General features: G+C 52.0%; 1 protein-coding gene across 4 annotated transcripts in view; it reads left to right on the top strand.

Annotated features, from left to right (window-relative positions):
- The window catches only part of PALD1 (phosphatase domain containing paladin 1), a 92198-nt gene that overhangs the window by 74625 nt on the left and 4257 nt on the right, over positions 1-13316 (top strand). The gene's annotated exons all lie outside the window — the stretch shown is intronic.

Genomic DNA, 13316 nt, shown 5'->3' with positions numbered 1-13316 from the left:
TTTAATTTCTTACATGACGTAGTTTCCAGAGTGTAAGTTTTGTACTTCCTTTGCTAATTTTATTCCTAAGTGTATTGTTATTTTTATGCTGTTATAAATGGAATTGATTTCTTAATTTTATTTTCTAGTTTGTTTATTGCTACTGTATAGAAATACAACTGGTATTTATATATGGATCTTCTATTTTGCAATCTTGTAGAACATATTTTTTAGTTTTAATACTTTTTATTAGTGAATTTCCTTAAATTTTATGTATATAAGATCATGTCATCAGCAAATAGATACTTTTGTCTTTCCAATCTACATGCTTTTTATTAAATTTTCCCTGGCAAAGTCTTCATGTACAATGTTGACTAGAAGTGGCAAGAACAGATATCTTTCTCTTGTTTCTGATCTTAAGAGGAAAGCTTTCTGTCTTTCACCATTAAGTATGATGTCAGCTGTGGGTTTTTCACAGATATCCTTTGTCAGACTGAAGAAGTTCCTCTGCATTCTTCGTTTATTGAGTGTGTTTTTTAATGAAGAGATGTTAACTTATCAGATGCCTTTTCTCTTTCCATTGAGATGATTCTTTGGCTTTTGCCCTTTTTCTGTTGGTGGAGTGTATTATTGGAGTTGATTTTCGGGTGTTAAACTGAGCTTGCGTCTGTGGGATAAATCCTTCTTGGTCTTGGTGTATGGTCTTCTTTATATATTGCTGCATTTGGTTTGTTGAGGATTTTTTGCATCAAATTCATAAAAGCTACTGATCTATAGTTTTCTTTTTCTATGATGTGTTTGTGTGGTTTGGCATCAGGGTGATGCTGGCCTCATACAATGGTGTGTGTGTGTGTGTGTGTGTGTGTGAGTTGCTTAGTCATGTCCGACTCTGCGACTCCATGGACTGTAGCCTGCTGGCAAGAATACTGGAGTGGGATGCCATTTCCTTCTCCAGGGGATCTTCCTGACCCAGGGATCGAACCCAGGTCTCCCTCATTGCAGGCAGATTCTTTACCATCTGAGCCACCAGGCAAGCCACCCATACAGTGTTACCCTCTAACTTTTACAGACGGGGACACAGAAGCCTAGAGGGGGAGAGAGGGCATCCCAAGTGTGTGAGTCAGCTTGGGCTGGCATACCGGAATCCCACAGACGGCATGGCGTAACCAAGAGAAATTTCCTGTCTCACGGTTCTGGCGGCTGGCAAGTTCCAGACCAAGATTCTGGCTGATCGGGTTTCTGGTGAGGCTCTCATCCTGGTTTGCCCTCACATGGCCTGTGTGTGTGCGTGTGTGTGTGTGTGTGTGTGTGTGCGTGTGTGTGTATGCGGAGATGGGGGAAGGCAGGAGGCTCTCTGGTCTCCTTTCTTATGAGGACACTAATCTCAGAGGCCATCTAATCATAGACTCCCAGAAGTGCTGTTAGAGAACAAAGACAGGACCTGAAGACCTTATTCCTTATTTCACACACCAGAGTAAGCAAAGGGAAGGACCTTTCAAGGGTTGCCAATATGTGATGTTGTTAAATGTGTTCATTTTAAAGGAAGAAAGGAGCAAAAATGAAAACACCCAGCTACTATCTAACATGGTTGGTGTTTTATAAAAGAAAGGCTATTTTAATACCAGAAAAGTAGAGTGAGTGTTCTCAGAATAGAGGACAGGCCTTGAAGAGATTTGTATGTCTAAATGCCTGTGGACTTGGAGAACTGGTCATGAACCTAGATGGGGGACTTGCAGCTTTTGGCAACGAGGCTGCTGTTTACTTTGAAAGGCAGCATGCCTCCCCCAGGGTCACCCTGCACCTGCCCTGGCCTTACTGGACCCAGAGTCCCTGTCCTGCCTGGGAGCAGGGTGACCTGAGCTGTCCCAGCGGCTTCCAGATTTGAAGGAGCATCTGGCCTCCTGCTTGTGTGTGTGTGTGAGTGTGTGTGTGTGTGTGCGTGCGCGTGCATGCACCCCAGAATGGACTTCCCTATGATCATCAATCCCTGTGTGGATGGGAAGGAAGCAAGTTAGGTTGTCCTGGGTGGACTGGCGCAAGGAATGAGGATGTGGGAGCTGGAGGGAGCTGAGATCTGACAGGGCCACTTTCATCCTCTCTGGCCGCCTTGTCCCCCACCTGCCAGACTGGACTGTTGCTGCTTCCTGGTAGGGCTGTGTGTGGGAATGGCAAGGGGACTGGAAGCACAGGGCTTGGGTGGTACAAAGTGAATGCTCCAGAAAGGGAGCCCCAAGGATCTTTGTGGGGCAGCGTATCCTGTGATATTCTTCCTAGCTTTAACCCCCTGAACAGACTCTCAGATTTTAGTGCCATAGGGACTTAGAGAGCATCTGACCACTTTGTTTACAGATGAATAGAGGAATGGGATGCCCAGGCTCCCACGTGCGTTATCATAGGCAGAGCAGAGGTGAGAGGCAGAGACCCTCACTCCCAGCCCTGAGCCCCTCCCTTGATGCCTTAACCCCCAGTCTTGGTCCTTGTTGCCCTAGTGGGCTGTGCGGAGCTTGCTGAGGCTCCAGAAGGCAGCTGTTCCCTCTCCCCTTTCCCCCGATGGACTGACTCCTCTGGAATTTGGCAGCTGTGTCTCACTTCTGGTACATGGCTGTGTATTTAGATCCCTGCGCTCCGGTTTTGAGCCGGAAGCCCTGAGGTGCTCTCCAATGGAGACTGCGGTGTCTGCTCAGAGCAGGCCAGAGTGCTGCACGTATCCGCTTGTTTGCCCAGTTAGAGCCCCAGAACCTCTGCCTGGCAATGGGTGTACCACCTACATCAGCTGTCCTCTTGCCTGGCAACATTCCAGGTCCAGTCCACACTCTGCTCACCTCAAGGTTTCCTCCCAGGAGCCCACCGCCTTGGGATTCTGAAACCCTCTGCAGCACATGGCTTCCTGCCCTGCACCCCAGAACCCTCAAACAGTGCGTTTCCCTTCCCTGCCAGGTCCAACAGTCAGCTTACACCCTAATCACAAGCAAGTAAGAAAACAACTCCTGGAACTTGGCGAGTGCACTTCTGCCGGCAGTAAAACCATTTCAGGGCCCTCGGTGGAGACGAGCGGGAAGATGTGGAGGTCGCTGCTCTGTTGAGGATCAGGAGGGAGGGCTCAGAGCGTGTGTGTCTCCGTCTGCACGGTGAGGTCACACAACAGTGATGAGGACTGTTTGTTGCTTTTTTTTTTTGTGGTTATGGGAACGATATCAGACCATTACCCAGTCTCCCGGGAATGGTTTCAGTTTGCCTTCTCTTTCTAGTCTTTGTGCCTGTGGACATATTTCCTCTAACAGGAGGATCGTGATATGTGCCCAGGCTGTCCTGTGTGTTCACCTGGATGATGTTCTTGGATTGAAACGTGTACTCAGTTAGCACATTGCTTACTGAGTGCCTGTCCTGTGTCTGGGGAGGGAATAGTGAGTGATGCTTCACTGAGATTACCTTCTAGTAGAATGAGGAGGGGCTCATTAATAAACAGTTGGGGCTCATGGACTTTTTAGCCTGTCTGTTGAATACCCTTTGTATCCCCATATGTAATGTCGGCGTGATAACGTGGTGGAGTGGGCATGTCCCAGCTTCCCCTGCTCTTCCTGTGGAGGTGGCCTGTGAGGTTGCTTCCTGTTGTTCTCTGAGCAGGTGATGGTACCGTGGATCTCACAGCGTGTGCTGCTCTTTCATCCACGTGGCTTGGTTCTGTAGGCTGATTCTTAGAAGTAGGATTATTGACTGAATTGAAAAGTAGGAACTTACTTTTTGTAATTATTTTGGAAAATTTCAAAGTAGGGAGAATAATTCCATGAACCCTTGTGTTCCCAGCTTCAGGAATCAAGACCAGTCTTATCTCATCTGAAGCCCTGCCAGTGCTGCCCATCACCCTCTCTGGATTATTCTGAAGCAAGTCCTAGACTGAATATTACTTTCTCTGAAATATTTCAGCATATCCATTAGAGAAGGGATCTTTTAAAAAAGGCCATCCTAATGCCATTATCACACCTCAAACAATAGTGATTTCTCATCCTGCAATACCTAGTGGGTGTTAGATTTTCTTACTGGTCTCCCAAGGTCTTTCTGCAGTTGTATCAGGACCCAAAAGATCCACACGTGGCATTTATCTGATGAGACCTTAAGTCTCAATGAACACAGAACATTTCCCCTCCTTTCCTCCCCTGAAGTGAATGTGATGAGGTAACCGGTTATCTTCCTGGGCGGCCCATAGTCTAGATCTTGCTGATTGCACCACAGGGTTTGGTTGAGCCTGTGTTGCAGTCCCTGTGCTTCCTGTAAACCTAGAGCTTTGGCTTGATTCGATTTGACTTGGTGTTTGGCCGGCACAGTTGTGGGTGATGCTGTGTGCTGCCGTGGGGCTCTGGAAGGTCCTGTGGTCTCTCTTGTGAGCTGGCAGCCTCTGGTACTCATCTTCTGGATTCCTTATTTTATTCAGGGTTTACAAAATGGTGATATCTTGGCTCTTTCATTCCCTCTGCATTAATTGATTGCAGTGCTTCCAGAAAGGGACTCCCCCCAAATGCTGTGAGGACACGAAGGCAGGGCCAGTGCTTGCTTCCCCCTAGATTTGCCATTCCCAGAGGAGCTTTGGGAGATGCTTCTCTGAAGCCAAAGGGAGGGACTTGGTGAGCCCTAATGTTCCTGCAGACTCGGATGGCACTGGAGTCTGTGTTGAGGGTCTGGGGCTGACTAGGTGGGGCTGGTCTGAGAGAGGGGAAATGGATGGGAGGCTGGGAGTTGCTGGAGGTGAGAAGACTGAGGCCTCATGTGTCCTTGGCCATCTGGGAGGTATCCTTGCCAAGCTGACTGTACATTTTCACATCCATGGTCTGGCTCAGTCTTCACTGTGTGGCTGTGCCTGACCAAGGCAGCCTGTAACATTACCTCCATTTGAGGAGGGGAGGCACTGGGCTTGCCCAAGAACACACAGCTGGTAGATGACAGTGGGAGGAGGGCGAGACCTCAGCCCCTGACTCCCAGGTCAGGCCCTGGCCACTGTGCTTCACTGCTGCCCAAGGAGGAGAAGGCACCATTTCCCCTCCCTTGCCCACCTCCAGCCCCACTGGGAGAATAGTACGACCTGGAAACCATGGCCCAGCCTGAGTAGGGGAAGGAGGCCAGAAGACAAGAACCCATCTCAGACTCAGGTCACAGCTATAGAAGGGCGTGGGACCAAACCTGCACACACATTTTCCATAGAGACAGACCTTCCCTGATATAGCAGCCTGGGCACCTCTCTCCAGTGAGGCCTGCCTCAGGCTGCCGGGCCTCTGGGCTACAGCTCATGATGCCTCCTCCATTCCAGAGTGTCAGTGAGATTGGGTCTGGGCCCGATCACCCCACTCATGTGAAGGGGCCAGAATGCTCAGGGCGTTTAAAAGAAAATACCTCAAACGGAAAAATGAAAGAGAGAATCCTCTGAACTAAGGCACTCCATGAAGTTGGGGTAGAGGTGAGAAGGCTGGGCCCCTGACTGAGGAGAATCCAAGATGGCCACCAGCCCACAGTGGTGACACCATCTGGTGAATGAGTTGTTTCCTGCTGGGTCTGGAAAGGGATATTTGTGACAGAAACCAAGGTCAGGGCTTCTGCAGGAAGTCCTGTTAGAATCATCAGTGCCGGGGTACTTTTCCTTAGCCTTGGCTAGTAATGCTAATTCTGAATTGGTTCTGTGTTTAAAGCAGTATGGTGTCTCTCTTTCCTTCAGAAAGAGGTTGAGGAAAATCTGAGGTGAAGGTAGTCACAGAGGGAGATGTAAAACGTCCCTTGGTCTCAAACTGAGGTTTATTTTATAGACTGATGCTTTAACTTTGAGCTTTTTGAGTTTTCTGAGAACTTCCCTCTCTTTCCTTGGGTCCACAGAACAGCTGGTGAGGAGCCGAGGGTGGGTTTTATTAGACCCATTTTCCTGAGGGAGACACTGAGGCCTAATGAAGTTTTGTGATCAGCTGAAGGCAGGATCAGAACTTGTCTCCCAACTCCTCGGCCCACATTCCTTTCCCTCACTGCCACAACCCAGGGAACGGTTCTCTTGTGGCAGAATAAAAGGGTTGGCAAGGAAGCCACCAGCCCTTCCTGGATGCACCACCCTGGGTTGCTAAGAGGTCAGAGAGGTCCAGCTCAGCGCCCCAAGGACTAAGATTATTTTTTAAGATAGCGCGACAGCTCTGGCCCTGACCCCCACATGGGGTCTCTCTCAGTCTCTCCAAGACTCTGGCTTGGCCAGAGTTGTTCCTTGGAGACCTCATTCCGGGAGGTAAAGTGTCTCAGGTCGTGCAGTTAGAGCAGTCCTGGAGTTCTGTGAGCTGTCACGTAAAGCATGACAGCAGGATCCTTCCTGAGGCTCTTTAACCTCGGCCCAAAATAGAGCCAGTGGATTGGTGAGCAGCTTTCAGATGGAGTGGGTGTTTGTAGGTCTGTGTGTAAGCGTGAATGTATGAATGAGTGTGAGTAGGCTCATGTTCTTAGTCTGAGACCTCCTTAGCTTTTCTTTCTTTCCCATCATATGGCTGAGCTGGAACTGCTTCCATCCTCCGGGCGTACTTGCCTGGTTTCTTTGACAGCATCTGTCCAGTGAGCACGGATGGTGTGCTAGGCACGGTTTTCGAGCAGGCACCATCAGACTTGGGCTTTTCAGTGGTTTAGAAGGGGTCCACATCTCAGCCCCAGCATACTCCCCGCTCGCCTGGTACCCAGCCTGTGTGCTCACAGCTCTTGTCAAGTTTTCTGCTGATCGTCTCTGTTCCATGCACAAGGGCTCATCCTGAAACCCTGACTCAGACCCTGACCGGCTCGAGCAGGGCTCCATGAATGTCTGCCCGTAAGTGGATGGAAGTGGGACGAGGGAATAGTCACTGTGTGATTAAATAGGAAACTGGCCCCCACCATCTCTGTACCTTTTGGTTCTTTGTTCTCATTGTTTGTGTCCAGGAGAGGGCGCTCTTCTCCAGTGACTGACAGTGCCCTAGTGGGGGTTGGTAAGCTGGGTGTTAGCCCAGGCTCTGCTGGTAACTTCCGGTGCAACCTTGGGCCCATTACTTTGATCTGCCTGGATCTCTGTTTTTCTATCTGTCACTTGGGTTCACTGCTCCCGCCCAGCCTGCTTTGAAGGGTGGTGGTGAGCACCAGCCTGGGTACAGATGATGTGGGAGTGGGCTGTAGGGTAGCTGGGACACCAGGCAGACTCCCTGGGTTGTATGCAGGGACAGTGGGCTCCTGAGGCTGGCACCGTATCTGGTCGGCCCTGAATCCCAGAGCCTGGCCTCCAGGTGACAGCGTTTGTTGGATAAACAGCACACAGAGAAGCCCACGGTGCCAAGTTTAGCTCCTTCATGCTTTGAAAGTGCTGATCAAAATATGACATCTTCGGAAAGCCAGTTACCCACGTCTGGGCTGAGGGCCTAATCCCTCTTGGGGATTAGGTATGGAAAGCTTCCTTCGGCTTGAGGCCCCTCCTTCTCACAGGCCTGAGGATGGAGTCTGTAGGGACTCATGTGGAGCCCCCAAGGAGAGGGTAGCATTGAACTTTGAGAAGAAGGGTGGGGTCTGAATTTGGGAACCCTACCCCTTAGGAACTGCCATCATTTTTTTTTTTTTTTAATATTTTGGCTGCCTATTTCAGCATGTTGGATCTTAGTTCCCTGACCAGGGATTGAACCCATGTCCCCTGCATTGGAAGCCTGGAGTCTTAACCACTGGCCCACCAGGGAAGTCCAGAAACTGACCATCTTTGAGTGCTGTCAGTCTCCTGACCAGTCTGAACCCTGCTTCGACTGGAGAGCAGTGGTAATCAAAGGAGGGCTTGTTCTTGGGGAGCAGGCAGGGAGAGGGCAGCAGGGGGCTCCAGTAATGGTGCCACGTTCTTGCAGGCTCTCTCTGGTGCTGTGGGGAGAAGAGACGGCAGGGATGGGGGTGAGGGCAGCGGCAGGGAGGCCAGGCAGGAGCTGTCCCTGAGATGTGATGGCTTTCCCAGAGCATGAGAGGTGGGTAACTTCTAGGGGTGTGTTGATGTAGAGTCGGTGGGATTCTCTGATTCGTTGGATGTGGGGCTGAGACCCACTGACTCATTAGAAAAGACCCCAATGCTGGGAAAGATTGAGGGCAGAAGAAGAGGGTGACAGAGGATGAGGTGGTTAGATGGCATCACTAACTCAATGGACGTGAACTTGGGCAAACTCCGGGAGATGGTGAGGGACCAGGAAGCCTGGTGTGCTGTAGTCCATGGGGTCTTGAAGAGTCAGACGTGACTTGGTGACTGAACTGAACGAAACTGGGGCTGAGAAAGGGAGAGGTCGAGGAGGAATGTCAAGTTCGGGCCTGAGCAGCAGGAAGGATGGAGTTTCCTCTAAGAGGGCAAGTTATGGGCGGGTCAGGTTTGGGGAGGGCTCCCAAGGTCTGTTTGGGCTGCGGGTGGAATTCGTGGAGTCTGAACAGTATCCATGTGGAGCTCATGAGCAGCGGTTGCACGTCTGAGTCCCGATGCAGGCGTGTGTGTGTGGGAGTCTGCAGGGTCCTGCCTGCACTCTCGGTCCTAGGTGACACTCAAAGGGTGACATGACCTAGGAAGTGAGTGTCCATTGACTAGTCAGGTACCCTCTGCACACCGGGTCCTGTTCAGATACTTGGGGCTGTGGTGGGGAGGCAGAGATGGAAACCTGCTTATAATCTGACATCTGCCCCAGCTTATCATTGTCTTGAGACCAGTCATGCCTTGGAGAAACAGTCAGAAACCTTCATGATGGGACTTCGCTGGTATCCCAGTGGTTAAGACTCAGCTCCCAATGAAGGGGGCATGGATTCAATCAATCCCTGGTCTGAGAACTAAGATCCCGCATGTCATAGATCAACCCTGGGATTTCCTTGGAAGGAATGATGCTAAAGCTGAAGCTCCAGTACTTTGGCCACCTCATGCGAAGAGCTGACTCATTGGAAAAGACTCTGATGCTGGGAGGGATTGGGGGCAGGAGGAGAAGGGGATGACTGAGGATGAGATGGCTCGATGGCATCACAGACTCGATAGACGTGAGTCTGAGTGAACTCCGGGAGTTGGTGATGGACAGGGAAGCCTGGCGTGCTGCAATTCATGGGGTCGCAAAGAGTCGGACATGACTGAGCGACTGAACTGAACGACTGAACTGAAGAAAAAAAAAGAAACCCTCATGATGGAATGTATTGTAGTAGTTAATGAATTGGTGCAGAGAATGGGAGCCAAGAAGGGCAGGTTGTGGGACTGGATGGTTCAGAGCCTTGGGAGAACAGGGGCTTGTCCAGGGCCTGGAGGGACAAGATGAACATCACCTGGCCGGGCGAAAGGAGAGAGCATTCCAGACAGGAGGAAGAAAGAAGGTAAAAGTATAGCTTCAAGGGAGGCAGGGAGTGGTTGAACTCGAATGTGGTGAAGGGGGCTAGGGTGCTGGTAGGAGAGCTGGAGTTTTGGAATTTATGTCCCAGCTCAGAACTCTGCGACCTTGCTGAGCCCCATCTGCAACATGAGATGACCCTCTTCCCTCATGGGGTCGCTGGAGGACATATCAGAATCTCATCATCAGATCTGCATGAACATGCTCAACCTGGTACCTGCACTCAGGGGCCCTGTAGCCTCTGTGGGGCTCTCCCAGGTGGTCCAGCAAGCAGCAGAGCTTCAGAAGAGCCACTGCAGGCGCCCCTGGGCCCGTGCTGACGCTGGGTAGAATGGAGGCGGGAAAAACCTGACCTCCCCAGCGCCTGGGCCACCTTTCCCGGGCCCTGTCTATTTTAGTGTTCAGTCCCCAATGGACGAGGAAACCTTTGCTCTGGCACAGCTAATGACAGCCTGGCCTGCCAGGCCACTTAAAAACAGCCACTATTTTTATCTACTGGAGGCGGCTGGCCTGTCTTCCTCTCCAGACAGTGCCGACACGGGGTGATTTTGAGGAAACCAGGGCTTTGCTAGGAAGGTGGGTCATTGTCTCAAATCATAGACTGCAGTCTGGCAGGATGCACCTAAGGAACCTTCTGGCGGGTGTCAGGCGTCACCTTGACCCGGTGGTCTGAATTTAGAGATAATTCTACCCTACCTTGCCAGTAGGACTCGGAAGGAATCACTTGACCTCTCCACCCCAGATGGTCCTCAGAATCCTTGCTGGAGTTTCAGGGCACAGCAGGATTGTATCCCCGCCAGCTGCAGGGGGTGCCAAGAGGATAAGGGCTGGTGCGGCTGTGCCCCTGGGCTGAGCCCAGAGCTGGGGCCTCTTCACACCCCAGGACCTTACTTCTGAGCTCTCGAAAGTAGTTTGCAGTGGCTCTCACCTGGTGGGACAGTGGGCGAACTCCTTTCTTTCTCTCTAAGAAACTGTATTGAACTAGGCTCCTGGCCCTTGGCCACAGTTTGTATTTAGGTAATTTTTTTTTTTTTTAATTTTTGGTTCACTGCTTAATTTCTAAACAAAAGGTTTTTTTTTTTTTTTTTTTTTTTTGAGCACTTGGTTGCCTGATTCCTAGAACAACAGGCATTCTGGCCCGACCCTGCCCAGTCATCTTCCCAAGGCAGCAGCCATGGGGCCATTCCCACCCTCACATCCGCCGGAAACCTTCACCAGCTCCTCTGTCTGTAGGGTCCGGGGCGCCCCTGGCTCTAGGTCCCCTGCTGCTACAAACCCCTCCCCACTCCCTCCGTTGAACCCACCTCACTCTTTGACCCTTGCCTCCCCTCTCAGGACACCTTCCTGCCCCCTTCTTCCTAATGCACCTCAAATCCTCCTTCTCTCAGAGCCCCTTCCTCTTCCAGCCACCCATCTTGCCTCGACCCTGCCATCCGGCTGCTCTGGGTGTTTGCCAATTGTCCTTTGCCTCCTCCAGACCACAGGCATCTCCGCGGGGAGGGCCTGTGTGTGCCCCACCTTTGTGCCAGGCCCCCCACCCCCTGTTCCATGAATGGTTGGATCCCTGTGGCTCCCCAGGGCTTAAAGGTGTTTCTTCGTACCATACTTTACTGAGCTATCTGACCCCTGGCGGTGTGGGGCTGAGAGTTTAAATGGCAGAACTGGGACCAGAACCCAGTCCCGTCTCCCAGGGAGTCAAGGCATTGGCCGTGGTCACCTTGCCCCAGCGGGGCCCCATTCACTGTCTGCCTTCCACTCCTGCTCTGTTCCCAAGGCTCCAGAGGTGCTTCTGGAAGGTAATGGGAGGGGCCCGCTGTGCAAGTGAGCGTCCACTCCCGACCCTGGAACAATGATGACAGAGGCCCCAGAGGCCGAGTCACCCTCGGCAGAAGTGGGAGGGGCCACGGGCCCTTTGAGCCTGTCTGCTGCAGCTCACTGTTCAGGATGCTGTGGATTGTGTCACGTCTGGGGTAAGGGCCCGCCTGGGAGCCTTCCCGAGGGCGATGCATGAGACTGACATTGTGTGCCTGCGTGGGAAGGCTTCCAGCTGTGGCCCAGCTGTTAGGAGACCGCCCTTCCTGGTTCCTGGGGGCTGGGAGTCATCTATGCCCTCCCGTGGGTGCTCCTGGTGCCTGAAGGTACAGCCGCTATGCCGCACCCTCTTCCTGGAGCAGAGAGGGCTGCTGTGGGCCCTGGATGGTGGCCAGGCCTGGAATGGTGGCGCGGTGGTGAGAAGAGGGAGGGTGCGAGGTGAGGTGTGGCATTCAGTCCTCGGGGCTCCCCCTGGGTGGCGATCCATCTGTGGCGGGCTGAAGGGGCACGCTCAGGGGTTGGGGCGGACACTCTACAGTGGAGGAGCTGGCCCTGTCTGTCCTGGGCCTGTGCCCCCGGCTGCCCGCCGACCCCCATGCTGAGGAGAACCTGGAGAGGCCCCCGAGTAAGCCTCCTTCCTCCTGAGCATCAGTCTCCTGTGAGTCCTCCATTAACAGGTCACCCCTACTCTCAGACCTTCAGTGGCTGCCCAGTGCTGCAGCCTCAGCCCTAGCTCTGTAGATGCCCAGGGAACTTTTCACAATCCAAAGCCCAGGCCCAGCCTGTGGAGATGCTCGTCTGGTCTGGGGTGGGGCCCAGGCATCTGCATGCAGGGCAGCTGATTAGAGGGCGGCCGTCTCAGCCCACGGCGGCTGCCAGTGGGTGCCAACCCATCCCTTCGCACCCTCCTTCCAGCTAAGCTGGCACCTTCCCGATGCCCACCTGCCTCGCACCACCCTCACCTCTGTCTTCCCCTTCTGCTGCTTACTGTCCATCCGAGTCCACGGAAGCCCTCACGGTCCAGCTGCATCCATGCTCTCTGGGAAGCTATCTTTAATCCCTTGGCTGTCTCTTTTCCCCTTAGCAGGGACCTTGTGCTCTTCTCCTAGAATGTGCTCGGGGGTCACTCTTTGAAAGGGTCTGTGTCCCATTCCAGCCTCTTCCTTCCCTGAAGCGCTGCACCTCTTGCTAATTCTGTTTCTGTGGTCTTTCTATGACCTGTCCCCAGCCTTGGAGAGAGTGTGTGTGTGAGAGAGATTTTGTGTGTGTGTGTGTGTGTGTGTGTGGTGTGTGTGTGTGACTCTGGTTGTGCGAGGTGTGTGAATGAGGGTGTGTGGTATGTGAGTGAGGTATTTGTGAGTGTATACATATATGTGTACGAGTGTGGGTGTGGTGTGTACAATTGTGAGAGTCTCTGTGTGGGGGCTGTATGTTGAGTGTGTGATTATGAGAGTCTGAGTGTGTGTGGAGATTGTGAGTGGCGTGTTTGTATATCTGTAGAGTGTGTATAGTGTGTATATGATTGTGAGAGTCCGTGAGTGTGTGTGGTATGTGTGACTGGATGCATGTGGTGTGTGAGAGGGGTGTGTATATATGAGTGTATGTGTGTTGTATGTATGAGTGTATGTGTGGTGTGTGTGATTATGAGAGTCTGTAGGTGTGGAGTGTGTGAGTGGTGTGTTTGTGTAAAGTGTGTGTGGAGTGTATGGTGTATATGACTGTGAGAGTCTGTCAGTGTGTGTGTGGTGTGTGATTGTGAGGTTCTGTGAGTGTGTGGTGTGTGTATTTGAGATTAAGATGTGAGTACATGTGTAGAGTGTGTGTGGTATGAGTGTATGTGGTGTATGTGATTGTGTGTGGTGTTGGTGAGGATAGGGTGTGTGTACATGTGTATGGTGTGTTTGGTGGGGCATGTGTACATGTGTAGAGCATGTGTGTGAGTGTGGGACCTGTGTACATGTGTAGTACATGTGTGAGTATGGGGCATGTGTACATGTGTAGAGTGTGTGTGGTGTGTTTATGAGTGTGGGGTGTGTGTGCCTGTGTGGAGCGTGTGGTGTGTGTGTGTGTGTGTGGCGGGGACATGTGTACCTGTGTGGAGAGTGTGTGGTGTGTGAGTGTGGGGCGTGTGTGCCTGTGTGGAGCGTGTGGTGTGTGTGTGAGTGTGGGGCG

This window comes from Oryx dammah, unplaced genomic scaffold (assembly GCF_014754425.2).
Source record: "Oryx dammah isolate SB20612 unplaced genomic scaffold, SCBI_Odam_1.1 HiC_scaffold_6, whole genome shotgun sequence".
NCBI classification, from domain to species: domain Eukaryota; kingdom Metazoa; phylum Chordata; class Mammalia; order Artiodactyla; family Bovidae; genus Oryx; species Oryx dammah.
This window is presented reverse-complemented; position numbering and strand designations above follow the sequence as displayed.